Source organism: Dasypus novemcinctus, chromosome 13, assembly GCF_030445035.2.
Source record: "Dasypus novemcinctus isolate mDasNov1 chromosome 13, mDasNov1.1.hap2, whole genome shotgun sequence".
Taxonomy (NCBI): Eukaryota; Metazoa; Chordata; class Mammalia; order Cingulata; family Dasypodidae; genus Dasypus; species Dasypus novemcinctus.
Window position 1 is genome coordinate 82,864,929 of NC_080685.1, and position 16,245 is coordinate 82,881,173.

Sequence of the window (16,245 nt, forward strand, 5' to 3'; positions counted from 1 at the left end):
TTTAAATATAAATGAGGAAAAAATAAGTTCTTATAAGACAGCGGGCCCTAGGCTTGGTGGGAAGTTGGCCAGAAGCAGGGGAGGAGTCTGAGAGGGCACAACGACGCGGCCACACAGCGGGAAAAGATACGCCGGAAGGGGCTCCTCGAGAGCATTTTCAGCTCCAGTTGGGAAAGTTGCCGGTCTCCGCACACCAACCTGTAGACCGCGGCGGGCGGCCCGGCAGCCTCGCGAGCCGGCGGCGCGGAGCGCGGGGAGGGGCCGGCGCCCGCCCCGCCCTCTCCTCGGGGATGCCGGGATGTTTACACTCCTGACAGCCGCGGCCGCCGGCGGGGAGTGGGAGCCGCGGGAGGATGGGCCGCCGCTAGGCTCGCACTCGGGACGCGCCTCGCCGTGCGCCGGGAGGGGGCCCGCGCCTGCAGCGTCCGTGAGGGCGGGGCGGCGGGACGTGGCCGACCGGCTCCGGGTCTCGTAGCCACAGCCCCTGGCCCCGCGGGCCTCTCCAGCGAGGCGGCGCCTGGCCGAGTCGCCCGCCCGCCCCGGGCCCCTCGCGGACCGGAGAACGGAAAACTCCCAACTTCCTGGTAAGCCGCTGTCCGGAGCGCTGGCGTCCCGGCCGGGTGGGGCTGCCTGCGGGAGCCGGGCGGGAAGAGGGTCGTCGGCGCCGCGCGGTGCGGCCTCCGGCATCCCCCTGCCCGGGCAAGGTGGGGCGGGGCGCGCTGCGCTCGAGCCCGGTGGGGGTTTTTGCCCTGTTGGTTGGCAGTGGTCGCAGCCGGCGGCGAGAACCTCACGCCTGGGACGGGCCCCGGCGGCCAGAGACCGCCGTAGGCACAGCGGTTACCAAGAAACTTGGCGGCCGCGGCGGCGGCAACAGGTCTTGGGTTTCAGGACCTGAGAAACTTAGGTGAAGTCCCGCCTTCTACCTCCCGGCGGGTGCTCATTGGTGGCGCCAGTTATTTATTCCTCGCGGATTGGTTAGGGGCAGCTGTCAGGATTCGGCCGCAGCCTGCCTTAGAAAAGTGAAGTTCACTGTCGGCCGAGAGAGGGTGGCGGGAGCCTCGCAGATGGGGGGAAATCTGGAGTGGCTTGATAAGGGCATGGAAGGTGAGACCCGTTGGGAAGTGAGTTTTAGGGGGACTCTCTTAGGATTAGGAAAGGCTGGAGAGAGGGATTGAGAGGCAGTTGTGAACATCGGTGGTGGTGATGGCTATGGACGAGACAGAAGGAAATTGGAAGAGATGAAGGGGAGCCCAAAGGAAAAAGGAGAAAAGTGAGAAGACCACATTGCTCTAGGTCAGTGTCTTGAAGCGAACACAACCTAGAGGATGCGGCAGTGAGGTCTGAAGAACTGTTGACCTTTTCCTTTATACTTGTAGGCCTTGGGAAATGATGAATTAAACAGATGAACCGTATTCTCGCGTGGCTGTAGTCCTTGATAGGGATAAATACTAAAAATACACTTATTTTGAAGTAAGATACGCTTCCTTTCTTGGGTAATTTTGGCGACTGAAATGAAAATCAGAAATATATTACAGAAATGAAATGATTTTCACTCTCCTTTGAGATTATTGACTTTAACGGTGCAGTTGAAAGCATCAAAGGCCTAAGGTTTGTAGAGCGTTGGGTACCCAGCATACTTAGAACCAGTTTCTAATTTCTCCTTCAAGGAATGTGCAGTCTCAAAGAGCACGCTCTGTAGGCGACAGCAATATGTCTTGCTGGGTTGCATTACAGAACCAAGTACAGAATATGTGGGTTATAAATCTGTTCTGTTCAAGACCCTGCGCTGCTGGTTGGGCGAAATATGACACAGTACTTGTACTAAGAAGGTTTACGGCATATTTGGAACAACTGGGCAAGCACCGAAAACGGCCAATAGTAAAGTCAAGACGTAAATTAATTTGTAAAGCTTGGTGGTAACTCTTGCTTGAATGGGTGCAGTGTATTCTCGGCTGAAACACTTGGTGAAGGACAATGCAGTTGAAACTGCTAACGTAAAATTTAAGCAATTATTTCGTTTCCAGAGGAAATGGAAGCGGGCCTCCTCAGCTGCTCTTGAGATCCAGCCCATAGCTTGCTTCACTCCTAAAACCGCAGTATCCTCTATTTGGTCCTGGATGGGAGCTTGCTGTGGTAGGGGAGAGAGAGGTATTGGAGCTTTGAAAATTCTGTGCCTCTTGGAGGAGTCAAAGAGGCAGAAACTGTAGGGGAGTGCCAGCGAAATAAAAAGGCGAAGGAACCCTTTGCAGAGGCCTGATTGCTTCCTGGACGCTAGGGTGGGGTAGCCCGGGGACCCTCCGGGAGGTGCAGGACGAGATTCCTTCCTCCAGCGGGAGGCCCCGCCCACGATTAGCACTGACAGCCTCTTCAGCCAATGCGCGGCGGGCACTGCTGTTACCCGCTCCAGGGGAGGGTACTTCCTACCCCCGCCCGGAGCACCGAGATCAGAGCAGGTTTTCCTTCTCGAAGGTTGTCTCTCCAGGCTGCGAGATAGCTGTGTGAATAAGTGCCGCAAGATAAAGGGGGAGGAGGGGCCCAGGTTCCGTAGACCCATAGTATATCTTGTTCCACGATTCAGCTGCATCTTGAACTCCCCACTTTGAAACTTTACAGTTGAAAAAAACAAAGCTCCTACGCGAACTAAATGTATTGTGTGGCATTACTCTGAAATTATTTGAAAACGAAAACCATGAAATGTCAGGATCTGTTGTTTTCAGTTACTTTGGAATCTTAACACGGTTACAAATCTTCGCAACTTAAAAAAACAAAGACCAAAATTTTATTTCCAGAAGTGCAGAGAGTCTTATTTTTATGTTTTGAGCTACTATTCAGGTTTATTTATTTAGATAATACCGGTCGGCACTCTCCATTCCTTTCCCCTCATACACATTTTCCTGGCCAGACCATTTCAAGAGCTCTTTTCCATACTAGTAAAACAGCACTTACTCCAAGAATGAAGAAAGCACGCCTGGTATGATGGCAACATATTATTGGAGGAAGGGAGATTAGAGGCTGGTGTAATGAACATATCTGAATAATAAAGTAAAAATCCGTATTTGACTTCATACTCCACTTCCCCCTCAGCATCTTCCTGGTGCTGCAGTTGGTAGTTTTGGGCTCTGATTTATTGCACATATTTAAGCATTCTGTTCTTAACTGTTGTACATTTGTTGGAGTGTAGGTTTCTTGTTTTCGTTTAAATATGTGGTCAGTTTATCATTAGAGACTTTTGCAAGATTTATAGAACTAAGCACTGTTTTCCTAGGAACAGTCTAAAGTTTAAAAATGTGTCTTTATAAGCAATAGGAATTGTAGCCATTATAAGGGCGTTGGGTGGAGGGGAGAGTTGTGCTTATTTAATGCAGTTTTAGAAAACAGATTAATAGATAATAAATTCTGAAATTCAGGTTTTGTTTCCTTTAATTTTTTTCCTTTAGACAGAGTTTGGTATTTTGAAAAATGTGCAGCTGCACAAAGCAGTACTCTTCATTCCAGTTTCATCCAATTTGAAATATTTGTCCCTTCAAATATCTACTCAAGAGTTATGTGGGTAAGTTTAAATTAGATGCAGCAGAGGCATTTTAAATAAGCTATGTATAAAACATAGTAGCAAACAATATAGTACATGGTAGCAAACAGTACAGTACTTGAGGGTGTCTTGTATTGAGTAAACATCATTATTGTTTACTCAGAATTACTCTATCACCATTTCTATAAATATGTAGCAAGATGTTTTAAGAAGTATTTGTTTATACTTTTGAGAATGTTTCAATTTACTTCTTCCTGTTATCCCATATTTTTAGGGAATATGTCTGGATAACATTGGGTTATATAGTTATAATAAAATATCTTCATTCGTAGGATATAATAGGTCAGAATTTTAATACTGATACACAGAACTAATGTGGAACCATTTCATTGTAGAGTTATAATACTACTACTAAGCTGCTGATTCCTTTTTTAGTGTTAATAGTTTGATATTCCCTATGTGTTATATATATCTTCACAAATTATTGTTTGTTCTAAAGAAAACAAAGTAGAGAATGAATTTCATTGTTGTAGGGGGCAGTGGGAATGAGAAGGGTAGATGATCATGAAGCATTAATTTTTTGAGCAAGATAGCTTTCTTTAAGTTTGTAAAAAAATAAAAGCTCTGTTACACTGTTTCCTGAAATGTGCTTATACAGCGAGCTGTTTTGCAGTGATAGCTAACCAGAGTGTTAATTAGAGCAGTGTATGATTGAACAAAATTTATTTAAGGGGTTTATAAAAATTTAGAAATACACGTTTCCTGTTACTGATAGAAATAAGCCAACCTTTTTGTCAGTCTTGCCACTGGTCTTCTGGTGATAGTCAAAGTAGTTAAGGGCTACTTTTTCATTCCAGGTTGCTTTTATACAACACCGGAGTTCACTTTTTTCTGTAAAGAGCCAGATAGTAAAGCTCTTTAAGTCAAGCTTTATGAGTTATCTAGTCTCTGTGGCAACTACTGCCATTGTGGATATAAGGGCATGGGTCTGTGCTAATAAAACTTTATTTATACAAACAGGCTGCAGGCCCACCCCTGCTATGGAAGATAATACTAAAGGTCTAACTGTGATTCTAGGTCTTTGGTGTTTGGGTTGATATAAATTTTCCACAGCAGTGTTTCATAACCTTTTCTTGGTACTTAGGCTCTTGTGACAATATAGTGACCTTCTCCAATTCCCTCAGAATAAAGCCCAGCTATTCCCAAATTTTGTGTTTTATTTCAGAGTGTTTATAAACATCTGAACCTTTTCAGGGTTATCTACTACTCTATACCTGGGGGAATCTCTCACCCATCCAGGAACACCATATGAAGGTACACCTTTCTCCAGCCTCCTTCTAAGAAATCCAAATTGAATCTGATGCCAGCCATTTATCTTTGCTTGACTTTACTTTAATATGAGTATTCTGGTATATTTCTTTTGTAGTTTGATTTTTAAGTTTACCAGAATGACCACCTTTGTTCCTTTAGAAGGAATTTCTGAAATGAGCATGGAGATGGGAAGATTTTTTCTTTTTAAGAAAAATTGACTAACTCCTTAAAAAAATACTGGAAGGGGCCTGTGTTTTGGAGGATGTCCCACAGTTAGGATGTCTGTGGCCTGTGTGTGGGGGGGGGGGCGGCGGGGAGATGAGGGGAGGTACCTTCTCCCTTTCCTCTAAGAATAGCCACAGGCTTATCTGGCTGTAGCTACTGAGAAGTAGAATGGAGTGGCAAATACAACATCTTTTTAATTAGACAGTAGAATTTCTCAGTGCAAGCCAGGAGTGGGTTCTTCATGTGCAGGGGTATTGACTGTCAGTCCTCAGGGAGGTCAGGTAGAGACTGGGACATTCAGAGCTTCCTTGAAACATCCTCTTCTCTTTACATGACACTGCCATGTGTTTACCCTGATGGGAAAAAAGATTAGGAGACGTGAAGCTCCATATTTGTAACTTCAGTGTGGGGAAAATAAGTCCTGTTGTGAACAGCTTCTTCTGATGCTAGGCACTATCACTCACTCTGCCTGGGCCTACCTTTGTCTGAAACGGCTCCTTCCTAACCTCTCCTGCCACGTATACTTTCTGTTTGAACTCTGCCCCTTTCTTTTTGCTCTGTGATTTCGGTGTTCATCTTTTAATGGTTCCCCATTTTGAGGTAATGTTTCTATGCCTTTTTTTTCTTTCTGAGGTTGGAAGAGAGGCCAGTAATCCTTAGTTCCTCAGCTAGACAAAAAACACAGGAAGCTTGGAGAGTTACATTCCAGGGCACCAGAAAATGGGGATTGCGAAAAGATCCTTAAATCCTGAATTAAACATAGCAAATTTAAAAATATTTTTTCTAGTATGCTTATAATGTTTTTGCCAGAAGCTCATATTTACTTAGGCAAATTACTGTAATTTTTGTCATGGTTGTAACCATAACAAAACCACATTATCCTCTGATATGTTATATTGGGAAAATTGAATCGATATGCTTATGAAAATTGTTTTTACTTCCCAAATTCAAAGAATTGCAGATAATCCATTGTTTTATTCTTACCAGGGAATCTAGTAAAATAATGAAACATTTGCATACTATTATAAAGGCACCCAGAACTGAAGAATGGGTAGTTAATTTTAGACAAATGGCATGTCCTTATTCCAAAGAGTTTAGTTGCTAGGCATGGTTTGTTAGTTAATGAATACAGATTAATTAAAAAATTATTTTGCAAGAAGAATGCTTGGTGACAGGATTGGTTTTTTGGAAAGAAATTTATGTTTTATTTTCATTTCTTATGGCAACCTGCAGTTTCACTTCTTTTGTTTTCTTCATTGCCTTTGGTGTTTGGACGCATTTAGAATCAGTATGGTGCCATGTGTAGTCAGTATTCAGTGAAAACTGGCATTTCTTCCATTTTCAACATAACAGCTAAAATTATTAAAGGCTTAAAAGGTTTGATATTTGATAAATATTTTGTTTGTTGAATGGCATATTGTTTCCAATTTCACTTTAATTTATGACTTAATCTTGAGTGTTTAAAACATCAGTGTTGATAATTAAAGATTTCCTTTTATTACATAGTTGTCCCATTTTCCTTTAATCACTCTTACACTTAAAGTTTAACAAGAAAAATCTGTACTTTTCCTTTGAGATTCTGTACCATACAAAAGATTTTCTTATCTCCCCCACCCCAGACGACTCCCTCCTCTCTTTGCTTGTTGTTTGTGCATGTTGTCTTTTCATTGTTTGTTTTTATATTATTTTATTTTTCTTTAGGAGGCACTGGAAACTGAACTGGGACCTCCCTCATGGGAGGCAGGTGCTCAACTGCCTGAGCCACATCTGCTCCTCTTGGTTGTTTTTTACAGTGGATTTTAAAGCTATGCTGGGGTTGTGCCTTAAGCATAAATGTATCCAAGTTATCTTGTAAATATATCATCTGTGCTTAGGATTCTATTGCTACCACAAAACAGGTGTTCTGAAATCAAGTTTTCCATTTACTATTATCATCTTGTTTCTCTTTAGAGGGCTAAACTCCAGCTTGTAAAATGCTACTTTAAGTGCATAATTCACTAAATCAAATATTTTCAGAATTGGAAGGAGTGTTAAGAATTGTCTGAACTAGTCTTTTTATTTGATGTGAGGATAAACGGAAGCCCAAGGATATAATCTTACTAGTCCATGTCCCACTAGATTCCTTGTAGCCTGAATTTCAAGGTTCTTTTTTTAAAAATTTTTATTGTTTTTAATTCTTTGTTTGGTAACAGTCAGTAGTGCCTTGCCTGTTAGTTTTGTAATGTCCTTGAGAGTGGTGCTAGTAGTGTTTTGGGGGTTTTGTTTGTTTGGTTTTTTTTTGCTTCTGAATTTACAGAATCTGCTCTGCTCAATTAAGACTTGGTGATGATTGATGACTTTCTACCTCTGATTGCCTGTATCTGGGCCTTGATCATGTAATCATTTCAGCAGATATTTGAGTGCTGGATTGTGCATTCGTAAAGTCTTTCTGATGCCTCTAAAATGAGGAATATTAGGGCATGTTGCCATATCCTCCCTGTTAAATAGGATCAAAGAAGGAGAGAAATGCTATTATGGATGCTAATCCTAGGAGAAGAAACTGATAATTCAGGGCAGGATGATAAAGGTCAGAAAGTTCACTGGGTGGTCTTGGATATATCTAGTCCATGTTTCATAAATACTTATTTTTTTATATCAGACACATTGATTCACAAGAGCCAGTCTTCACTGTTGTCGTTTAGTTATGTTGAAAATAACTCCGCCCCTATTGATTCTCATGTGCCTGAAATGCATGGTGATCCCACTGACCAGTTTCTCCCTCTCATTTCTTCTCTTGTTACGATTTTAGGATCTTGAATGGCTCAGGGTTGGTTTTTTCTCTGTAGATGTCTGTCTGCTAAAGGTGGTTCTGGTTTGGTTATCATGTGTTCCCTGTTTCAGTGAAACCCCTTCCTTGCAAAGCAGAACATTTAGAAATTGATCAGATTGATCCTAAAGGATTTATATCATGATTCCTTGCAATAGTTATATCTATTTGTACATTTAAAATTTTTTTTACAAAATTTGTGTAACTGTTCAAGAATATATTAATGCTCTTTTGCTATCTCCAAAATAGGTTACATTTTCAAAGCATTCATTCTATTACTATATTTCTCAAACTACATTCCTCAGAATGCCTGTGTCAGAGATTGTGATTTGGTAAGTACTAGTAGGGCTCAGAGATTGCATTTTAAAACAAGTATTCTAGATAATTTTTTATACACAAATTTTGAAAGCCACTGCTCTTCAATGACAACCTGCATTTTAAATAATCACTGGAGGTGATTCTAATGCACATGGTGCTCAAGCCACATTAATGAGCATCACATTGTCTTTTATTCTTCTGTTTTGTTTTTTTAAAATAAAAAATGAAGGTCTATTCCTATTATTAACATCATTTCTGGTGAGGGGTATGCCACCCTTTGGCGAGCTTAGACCTAATAATCTGACTCTTCTAGCATTGGTACCCAGTGCCTCTGCTCAAAACAGGCACAGGTGTTACTGATATCACTGTTATAGATCACTTAAATTAGATAAAGAAGAATAAATGTTTTATAAGTAAGAATTGAGTAATAACAGAAGAGAAAATTAACATTTGAATCACGATGAAAGAAAATAGGATACCTAACTGTCGTTTTAGTTCCTTCCCAGCATAGGGCCACTTGTTAGTGTACTGCTTATATTGTAGGCTGTTCTCACCATTTTTGGCATTTCTACGGTATTTCTCTCAGCTGGGTGTGAAAGGTTACCACTTCCCTTGCCCCTGAGGTGGTTTGCATTTTGCTTAAGGGCAAAAGCCCTTTGCCTTGTCACATAGAGTTTTTGCTTCTTGCTGCTACCTCTGGTTACATTCTGCAGTTTGCTCCCATGGCTTGGCTACACTAAGCTTTTTTTATGTATCTGCCTGTGCTGGAAAGAGCTTAAGAACATTGTGATGAGTAACCTGTTCCTTTTTCCGTGACTGTTTTATTTCCATTTGGAACTTTGATAACAAGTGTCTGGTACTTGAATCCCTTCTAACTTTTCCCCTTCTCAGTAGGTATAGGTAGTTGGCATGCAAGTGATACTCTTTATTCAAGAAAGCCTACCTGGTCATTTAAAACTGCTATCAGGGATTTCCCCTTCCCCCTTTTTTCTTTAACTTGGAATTTTTAAACAATCCAGGCCCTTTTTCTTTATGACTATACTCCCCTCTCTCTTTAAAATATAATAATAATAGGAAGTTTGACCCAGAGAAAGTTTTAAAGTTCAGGTTCATTTTTCTATCTTTTTAAATGCCAAGAGCAGGATCTGACAATTGGTGTGAGCTAAATTAGTATCCACAGAACTCAGTTCAAGAGTTGAGAGTCTGGCCTAGGGAAGAGCATTGATGATGTGATTAATACCTCATAATAAAAAGGCGCCTCCACTCTAATGATGTAGTAACAGTGTTGAGTTATGAAAGATTGGGACCTTTGCTTCCCAGGATGTGGCCCCAGACAGAGTGGTGCTACCATTCTTAGACTTTTCTCTTGAGTGTGGGGGCTGTCACCTGGAGTCAGTATTTTCACAGTAAGACAAGGATGCTCATTTTTCATCTTTGTGAACTTTGTTGGGTATTTGCATATGCATTTTTGAAAATGTTTGAAAGATGATCCAGTTGATTGCACTGCATTTGATATTAAATCCAATTTCAAATTGAGGTGAGCTTTCTCTGAACTTGGGAGACACTACTTTGAAAGCAGAGTGGCAGACCAGATGAGCTCTGGAGATTCCAGGCAGCTGTAAGGTGAATGATTGTGTGATTCCAAATACTTCATGATCCTTCTTTTTCTGTTTGTTCCTTTATTCACATTTCCTGCTGGGTCCTACAGATCTTAGAACCAGAGAAATTTTGGGGTTGTTGATAGGTAACTGAAAGTGAGCAGAAATGATTACAATTAAAGAAAGAGCCATAGGAGGATGAGGGAGTAACCTTGGCAGCAGTGGCAATTTCAGGATACAGTAGAAGTAAGAAAAGAAACCTTTAAAAATTAAATAAAGAGGAAGATACAGAAAATGAGAAAGGCAGATGAGAAAGCAAATTTTCTGTAATGTTTACTCATTTGAAAAGAGTATATCAAGATGGCTCTAATATAAAACTGGCTGTAGGTTTGGGAGTTGTATAGTTATTTAGTGTGCTTAATTTGTAGTTGGAAAATAAGTTTCAACTTATTTATACATTTTCTGATAATTTTGTATGCTTTCTGGCCTTTTTTGCTTTATCATTATGTTCTTTTTCATTACTTAAAAAAAATTAATTTAAAAGAGGTTGTAGGGAAGTGGACTTGGCTCAACGGACTGAGCGTGCACCTACCACATGGAAGGTCCATAGTTCAAATCCCGGGCTTCCTTGACCCGTGTGGAGCTGGCCCACACACAATGCTGATGCGCGCAAGGAGTGCCGTGCCACGCAGGGGTGCCCCCCGTGTAGGGGAGCCCCACATGCAAGGAGTGTGCCTCGTAAGGAGAGCCGCCCAGCGTGAAAGAAAGTTCAGCCTGCCCAGGAGTGTCACGGCACACAGGGAGAACTGATGCAACAAGATGACACAACAAAAAGAGACACAGATCCTGGTGCCGCTGACAGGAATAGAAGTGGACACAGAAGAACACACAGTGAATGGACACAGAAAGCAGACAACCCTGGGGGGGGGGGCTGGGAAGTGAAATAAAAATAAATCTTAAAAAAAAAAATTAAATAAATAAGTAAAAGAGGTGATAGCAGTTTGATATTATTGATGAATTCCAAAAAGAAATATTGGATTATGTTTGTAAACTGAACTTTTCCTCTGGGCATATTAGATTATATTGGTTTCATAGATTTCCTTGATTTAGTAATCATGTAAACCTCTTGTGCCAGTGGGGCATTTTGTGGGTGGGGACTCACAGATAAAAAGGCATGGCAAAGGACAGAGTTGAGGGGCTTTTAATGTTGAGTTTTGATGTTGGAGTTTGATGCTGAATCTGGAGTCCCAGGGAGAGAGACAGAGCCATTTTCCTGATGATAGTCCACAACTGACCTTGTGGAGAGAGGCAAAGCCTAGTCTACAGAGGCAAAGTCATAGTCTACAGCAGACCTTGTTGAGAAAACAGAGGAGCTGAGCCCAGAGGAATGCAGGAAGCCTGAACTCTTGCAGACGTCGGCAGCCATCGCTCCAACACATGAAAATAGACTTTGGTGAGGGAAGTAACTTATGCTTTATGGCCTGGTATCTGTAAACTCCTAGCCCAAATAAATACCCTTTAAAAAAAACCCAACCAATTTCTGGTATTTTGCATTAGTACCCCTTTGGCTGACTAATACAGAGGCACTGGGAATTGAACCCAGGATGTTGCACATGTGAAGCAGGTGCTTAACCACTGAGCTCCATGTGGTTCAGTTTTTTATTTTTAATTTAATTTTTTTTCTTTTTCTTTTCACTACTTTTAATGCCTATTTCCATGCTTCAACTCTTTAACCTCAGTGCATTAAAATCATCTTCATCCTTTGAGACTGTTCAAATACTATACAAACAAATCTCTTTTTCTTCTTCTTTACGCTTTTAGTTCTTATTGACTCCCAGTGTATTTGTGCTTGTCTTTGTTTCCCTACTGAAATATGAACATCTGGAAGGAATGAATCATGTCCTGTTCATATTTGGGTTTCCTGCAGGGCCTAGGACCATTCTTGTTAGAACTGGCCATTCATGGATGGCAGATGACTACATCCCAGAGACTGTATGGGTCAGGAGGTCTGGGCAGGTCTTAACAGTTAGAGAATGTTCAGAATAATTGAGCAGTTGTCAGCATGACCCTGCAAGGTCCAGAGGGCTTGGTGTAAGGGGGTCTTACTGTGTGAAATAGCTAAAAGTCACTGGCAGGGCATTCAGGGACATAGTCTGAGAGTTTGGGCTTTGTGTTTGAATTCTGAAATTTACATTTTGAAAGATCTTAGAGTGGGGTAGGTGGGAACCAGGAAAAACATGGGTGTATGAGTCCTGAGTTTGGTGGGAGTGGGGAGGGGCAAGGAGTCAAGACAGAGACCAGTTTGGTGACAGATATTAATTTAAAGGCTTGGGTAACAAGGGACAAAGTAAGAGCTGAGTACCTGGAATGAGGATTTGAAATTAAAACAGCACCACCTGTCAGGGTAAATTGACTTGTCTTGAAGCTGTTCATTTAAGGATTCTTACATTTCCCTTGCTCAGTTGCCAGCTCTTTTCTAGTACAAGTTTAGAGCTTTGGCTTTCTGTAAAATGATAGGAATTACTTCCTGGCCCGTAAAAGATGCTTATTATATATTTACCAAATTAACTCTGTTTTGGCATTCTGACAATCTCTTTATGAAGAAAAATTAACCTTAAGTAAGGAAATAACTAGGTTAATACTTGTAATTATTCTCTTCTTAACAGTAGTTACTAATTGCTAATTAATAGAACGTCATTTGATTTGTATACATTAAATGCTGACATAGCCAAAGGTTGATTTACTTCAAAATAGACATAATTTATTTAATATCTTTTTATGATTTTTGTTGCTGGAATTTTAAAAGAACAATCATAACATCAATAATTATTTCTGAAATCAAAGTATCTGTAAAGGGCCTATGCCAAATGGACCAAAAATACAACGTATATTCCTTAATTAATGAGGAAACACATAAGGAAATTCACCTGGGAAGTTGCACAGAGATTGAATTATGAATGGCCGTGAATACCACACTGAGAAGATTGAACCTCTTCTCTCCTGTAAGGTGATTGTGAAGAATTGTGTATACTTTTATGTTTTCAGATTTTGATTTTAATGGCAGTAAAAGCTATGGTGCTTTTATTTGATTCTTAGTTGATGGCAGATCAGGAAGTAGTACCAAAATAGAATCAAGATTATTATAGAGGGGACCTCAAATGTGCTTTGCTTAAAATGCATTAAGATAAATTTGGTTTTTGAGATGTATTAACTTGAAAATTCAGACTTCATTGATACTACATGATACTTTAAAGTTACCAAGAAAAAGGATTATATCCTTTCTATAAGTAGATCTTTTAGTAACTCTCTTCTTCCCTTTTTAAAATTTAGGATTAAGTTTAATTAATTAATTCTATAGAAACATCCTCAACACCTTCTTCTCCACTTTTAGATAGATTTTCTCCTTGCTTAAAAGTCCTGTGATTATTGTCTTCAAAGTGATATACAGCCTCTTAGTCTCCAAAAATATTTTATGATTTGGCCCTTGCCTTTTGACTCTACTGCATCCAATGCTTCTCTCTTACTCTATGATTTGTAGTTCCCTAGTTCCATGCTTTAATCTGGAATGCACCCCCCCCCCTTTTTTTTTTTTTGCCTGTTTAACTCCCACACATCTTTTAAAATTCAGGTTGGGTGGCTTCTCTGGAAGACTTTTACTGACCCTGGCAGTCTACTTAGGCATCCTTACGAGCTCTAACAGTAGCAGCCCCTGTGATGGTATCTGTCATAGTGCTTGCTTCTTTATATTGTAAAGGTCTCTTTGTGTCTTCCCTGTGAATAATTTAAGCGGTCAGAATTGCTTTGGTTCTTTTTGTGTTCCAGACTGCTCTGAGCTAGACACATTGGTTGTACTCCATAAATGATGTAATGAATCAGTTTGGAGAAGATAAGAGCGAGGAGGAGTCCAGAATAGCCCACAGTGTTTTGGCTGGGATCCTGAGTAGATGATCATGTCCTTATATTCAGTTCTAGGACTCTTTTCTCCCCTCATCCATACCCCTCCCCCACCTTTGAGTAGCTGTGCTTCCTTATTGAAATGTGATGAAATAAAGAAATTACCTCCTTAATTTTCTTACATATTGTTAGGGCATTTTGTTTAGGTCCTGACACTTGCTGTATTGTTGTGGGCAGGGCTGTGGATATATTTCACCTAGGCCACAGAGGTAAAATGTCTCCTTCTCTTGGTACTTTTGGTAATTCCCTTGCATTTTTAATTAGCTTTGTAGTTTTTTTTTTTTTCAAAAGCAGTGGAAGCATGATCATAAGAGTTAGGAGGAACAAACTTTGCCCCAAGATGGTTTTGGAAAGTCTCCTCATATCTTTATACAAGATATACTTGCAGCTGGGCTCTACATGTTATCTTGGTGCTATGCCAAGTTCTCCCCTCTGTTTAGAACCTACAAATCAAATGAATATGAAAATTGTATAAATTCCTGCTTATTTGCTAAGGAACATAGGAGTTGAAATATTCTAAGAAATAAGGGAATATAGGTTTTTGCCTTAGTTATGAAGTTGTCTTAGTGTATAGTGCTGAAAAACAAAGAAGAAATCTTAACCAAATCAGCTTAGAATGCAGAGCCCTACTGTTTAAGCAGAGCATCCAGAATAACATCCTTAATTCTGATTAAATCAACATTCATTAAAACTCATCAAGTTAAGAAGAAATAACAATATCTGGATTGGAGGGGAGGGAGTGTGTGTGGGAGAAACATCTCTCATGTCAAGTTTGAGATAAACTTGTAGTATATATGGGTCACACAATCTAATAGGTAGTTGAATATGTACAGCTGAGCTCAGCAGAAAGTCTGTCCTGGAATAGAGCCCTGGTATCATCTGTATGTACAGAGGGCATGATGGATTATGTAGTGGGAGCCTGTCTAGGGAAAGTACCTTGGGGGCCTTGTTCATCTTTGCTCACTTAAAAGGACAGTTACTTTAAAAGGTAAATAAATACTCAGTGAATACTGGGAGAAACTAAAAGTTAATTGGGTTGTTGTCTGACTTTATTTAGCTGTATGATCTGGGAAGGTAGTTTCTTGTGAACCCCCAATTAAGGCAGTTTCCATCCCCATGTTTTAAAGCTAGGTATTTTATACCACCTTTCTAAGACTATATCATTCTTTAATTAGAAGAAATGAATTTTCACAGATTCAGAAGGTTCCTGAAATTATTTAACTAGGTATCAATTGTATAATTTCACTGTGGCTGTTTAAGAGACTGTAGTCATTATTAACTAGATTTTCAATTTCTTCATCAGAGTCCTTTATATTTAAATAGTTTCTCATATAACTTCTGGGTAGCTTCGTCATCATAAGATTATGTTGTGATTCTTACTATAAATTAAAAATAGCAGTCCTTTTTCTTTGGATAATATCTGTATAAACTCATAGTTTCATGTAAGTTTGCCAAAGAAAGTACGTTTGTTTCTAGTATATACTTTTTATGTTAAAAGACATATGCACACAGTTTGGCATGATTTTGTGGTCTGTGATCAAAAGACCAAGAGAGAGATTGCAAGATGGTGCAGGTCAGGATTGAATTTATTTGGCAGACTTTGGTGAGAAAGTTTGCTTTTGCAGCTGCCTAGGTTCACTTTGCTTAATCCATTCCAAGGATAGTTCATTTTGGTCATATAAAGAGGAATATGAGAGAAATTGAATCTTTTTCCTAGCAGATAAATTATAATGTAAAATATAACACTGATCTACCTTATAAGTGCTTTGGAAAATCTTATTAAAAGCTAGGAGAGTTTTGTGTAACTGTAAGTCAGTGGCTTTTACATACTTGTTTAGTCCCCTCCTTAATTTTCACTTTTCTTAATCTTAATTTGCTTTGAAAGTCTATGCAAGGTCAACAACAATAACAACAACAAAACCCCCAAACCCCAAGATAAAATTATTATAGTTTTCCTTTTTGTGGTGGGAGTTGTGGGTAAGCAAGAGGAAAGAGAAAGCAGAAGTAACAACATGCTAGAATTGCTTTGTGAAACATTATGCCCTACTGATCTAGATATCCAATAAATAGACTCTGTTATGACTAATTCAGATACTTCCAGTGCCGTCAGGGCTTGAGTGAGACTTCACTTAAGTGAACAAATTCATTGAAGAGGGCATCACAAACCTGCGTATGAAGTCATTGCTTTACCTCTTAGTTCAAAGCCTCAGTTTCCTTGTCTGGTTTTTAGGAGAATCAAAGAAGCAGTAGGAAAGCTTTTTGTAAAGAAAGAATGATTTTGGAAGTTCATGTATAATTGCATTGAACACTTTCTGGAATAGAGTAGGTGGCCAAAAATATTTGTCAGATGAATAAATATGAGCATTTATGTTTTTTTAAAGGATAAAATGCAAAACCATATGTTAGTTTATAAAATTATATAAAAATTTCCCTCTTATTTAAATGAGAAGTATTTTTTATTTTTTTTGTCATGACTTTTTGGTTGCTACAGGGCAAAGGCTATT

At 39.9% G+C, this 16,245-nt stretch overlaps 1 protein-coding gene across 5 annotated transcripts in view; it reads left to right on the top strand.

Annotated features, from left to right (window-relative positions):
- The first annotated feature begins 286 nt into the window (after nt 1–286).
- Nucleotides 287–16,245, top strand: part of NEK7 (NIMA related kinase 7) — a 160,717-nt gene continuing 144,758 nt past the window's right edge. The window contains exons 1-2 of one of the 5 annotated variants that reach the window (XM_058274923.1): nt 622–904; nt 3,438–3,550. The gene's annotated coding sequence lies outside the window, so the exon portion shown is untranslated. Of the gene's footprint in view, nt 585–621; nt 905–973; nt 1,105–3,437; nt 3,551–16,245 lie in introns of those variants that run through there. The other 4 variants (XM_004476343.4, XM_058274922.1, XM_058274925.2 and 1 more) reach the window with 4 other exon arrangements.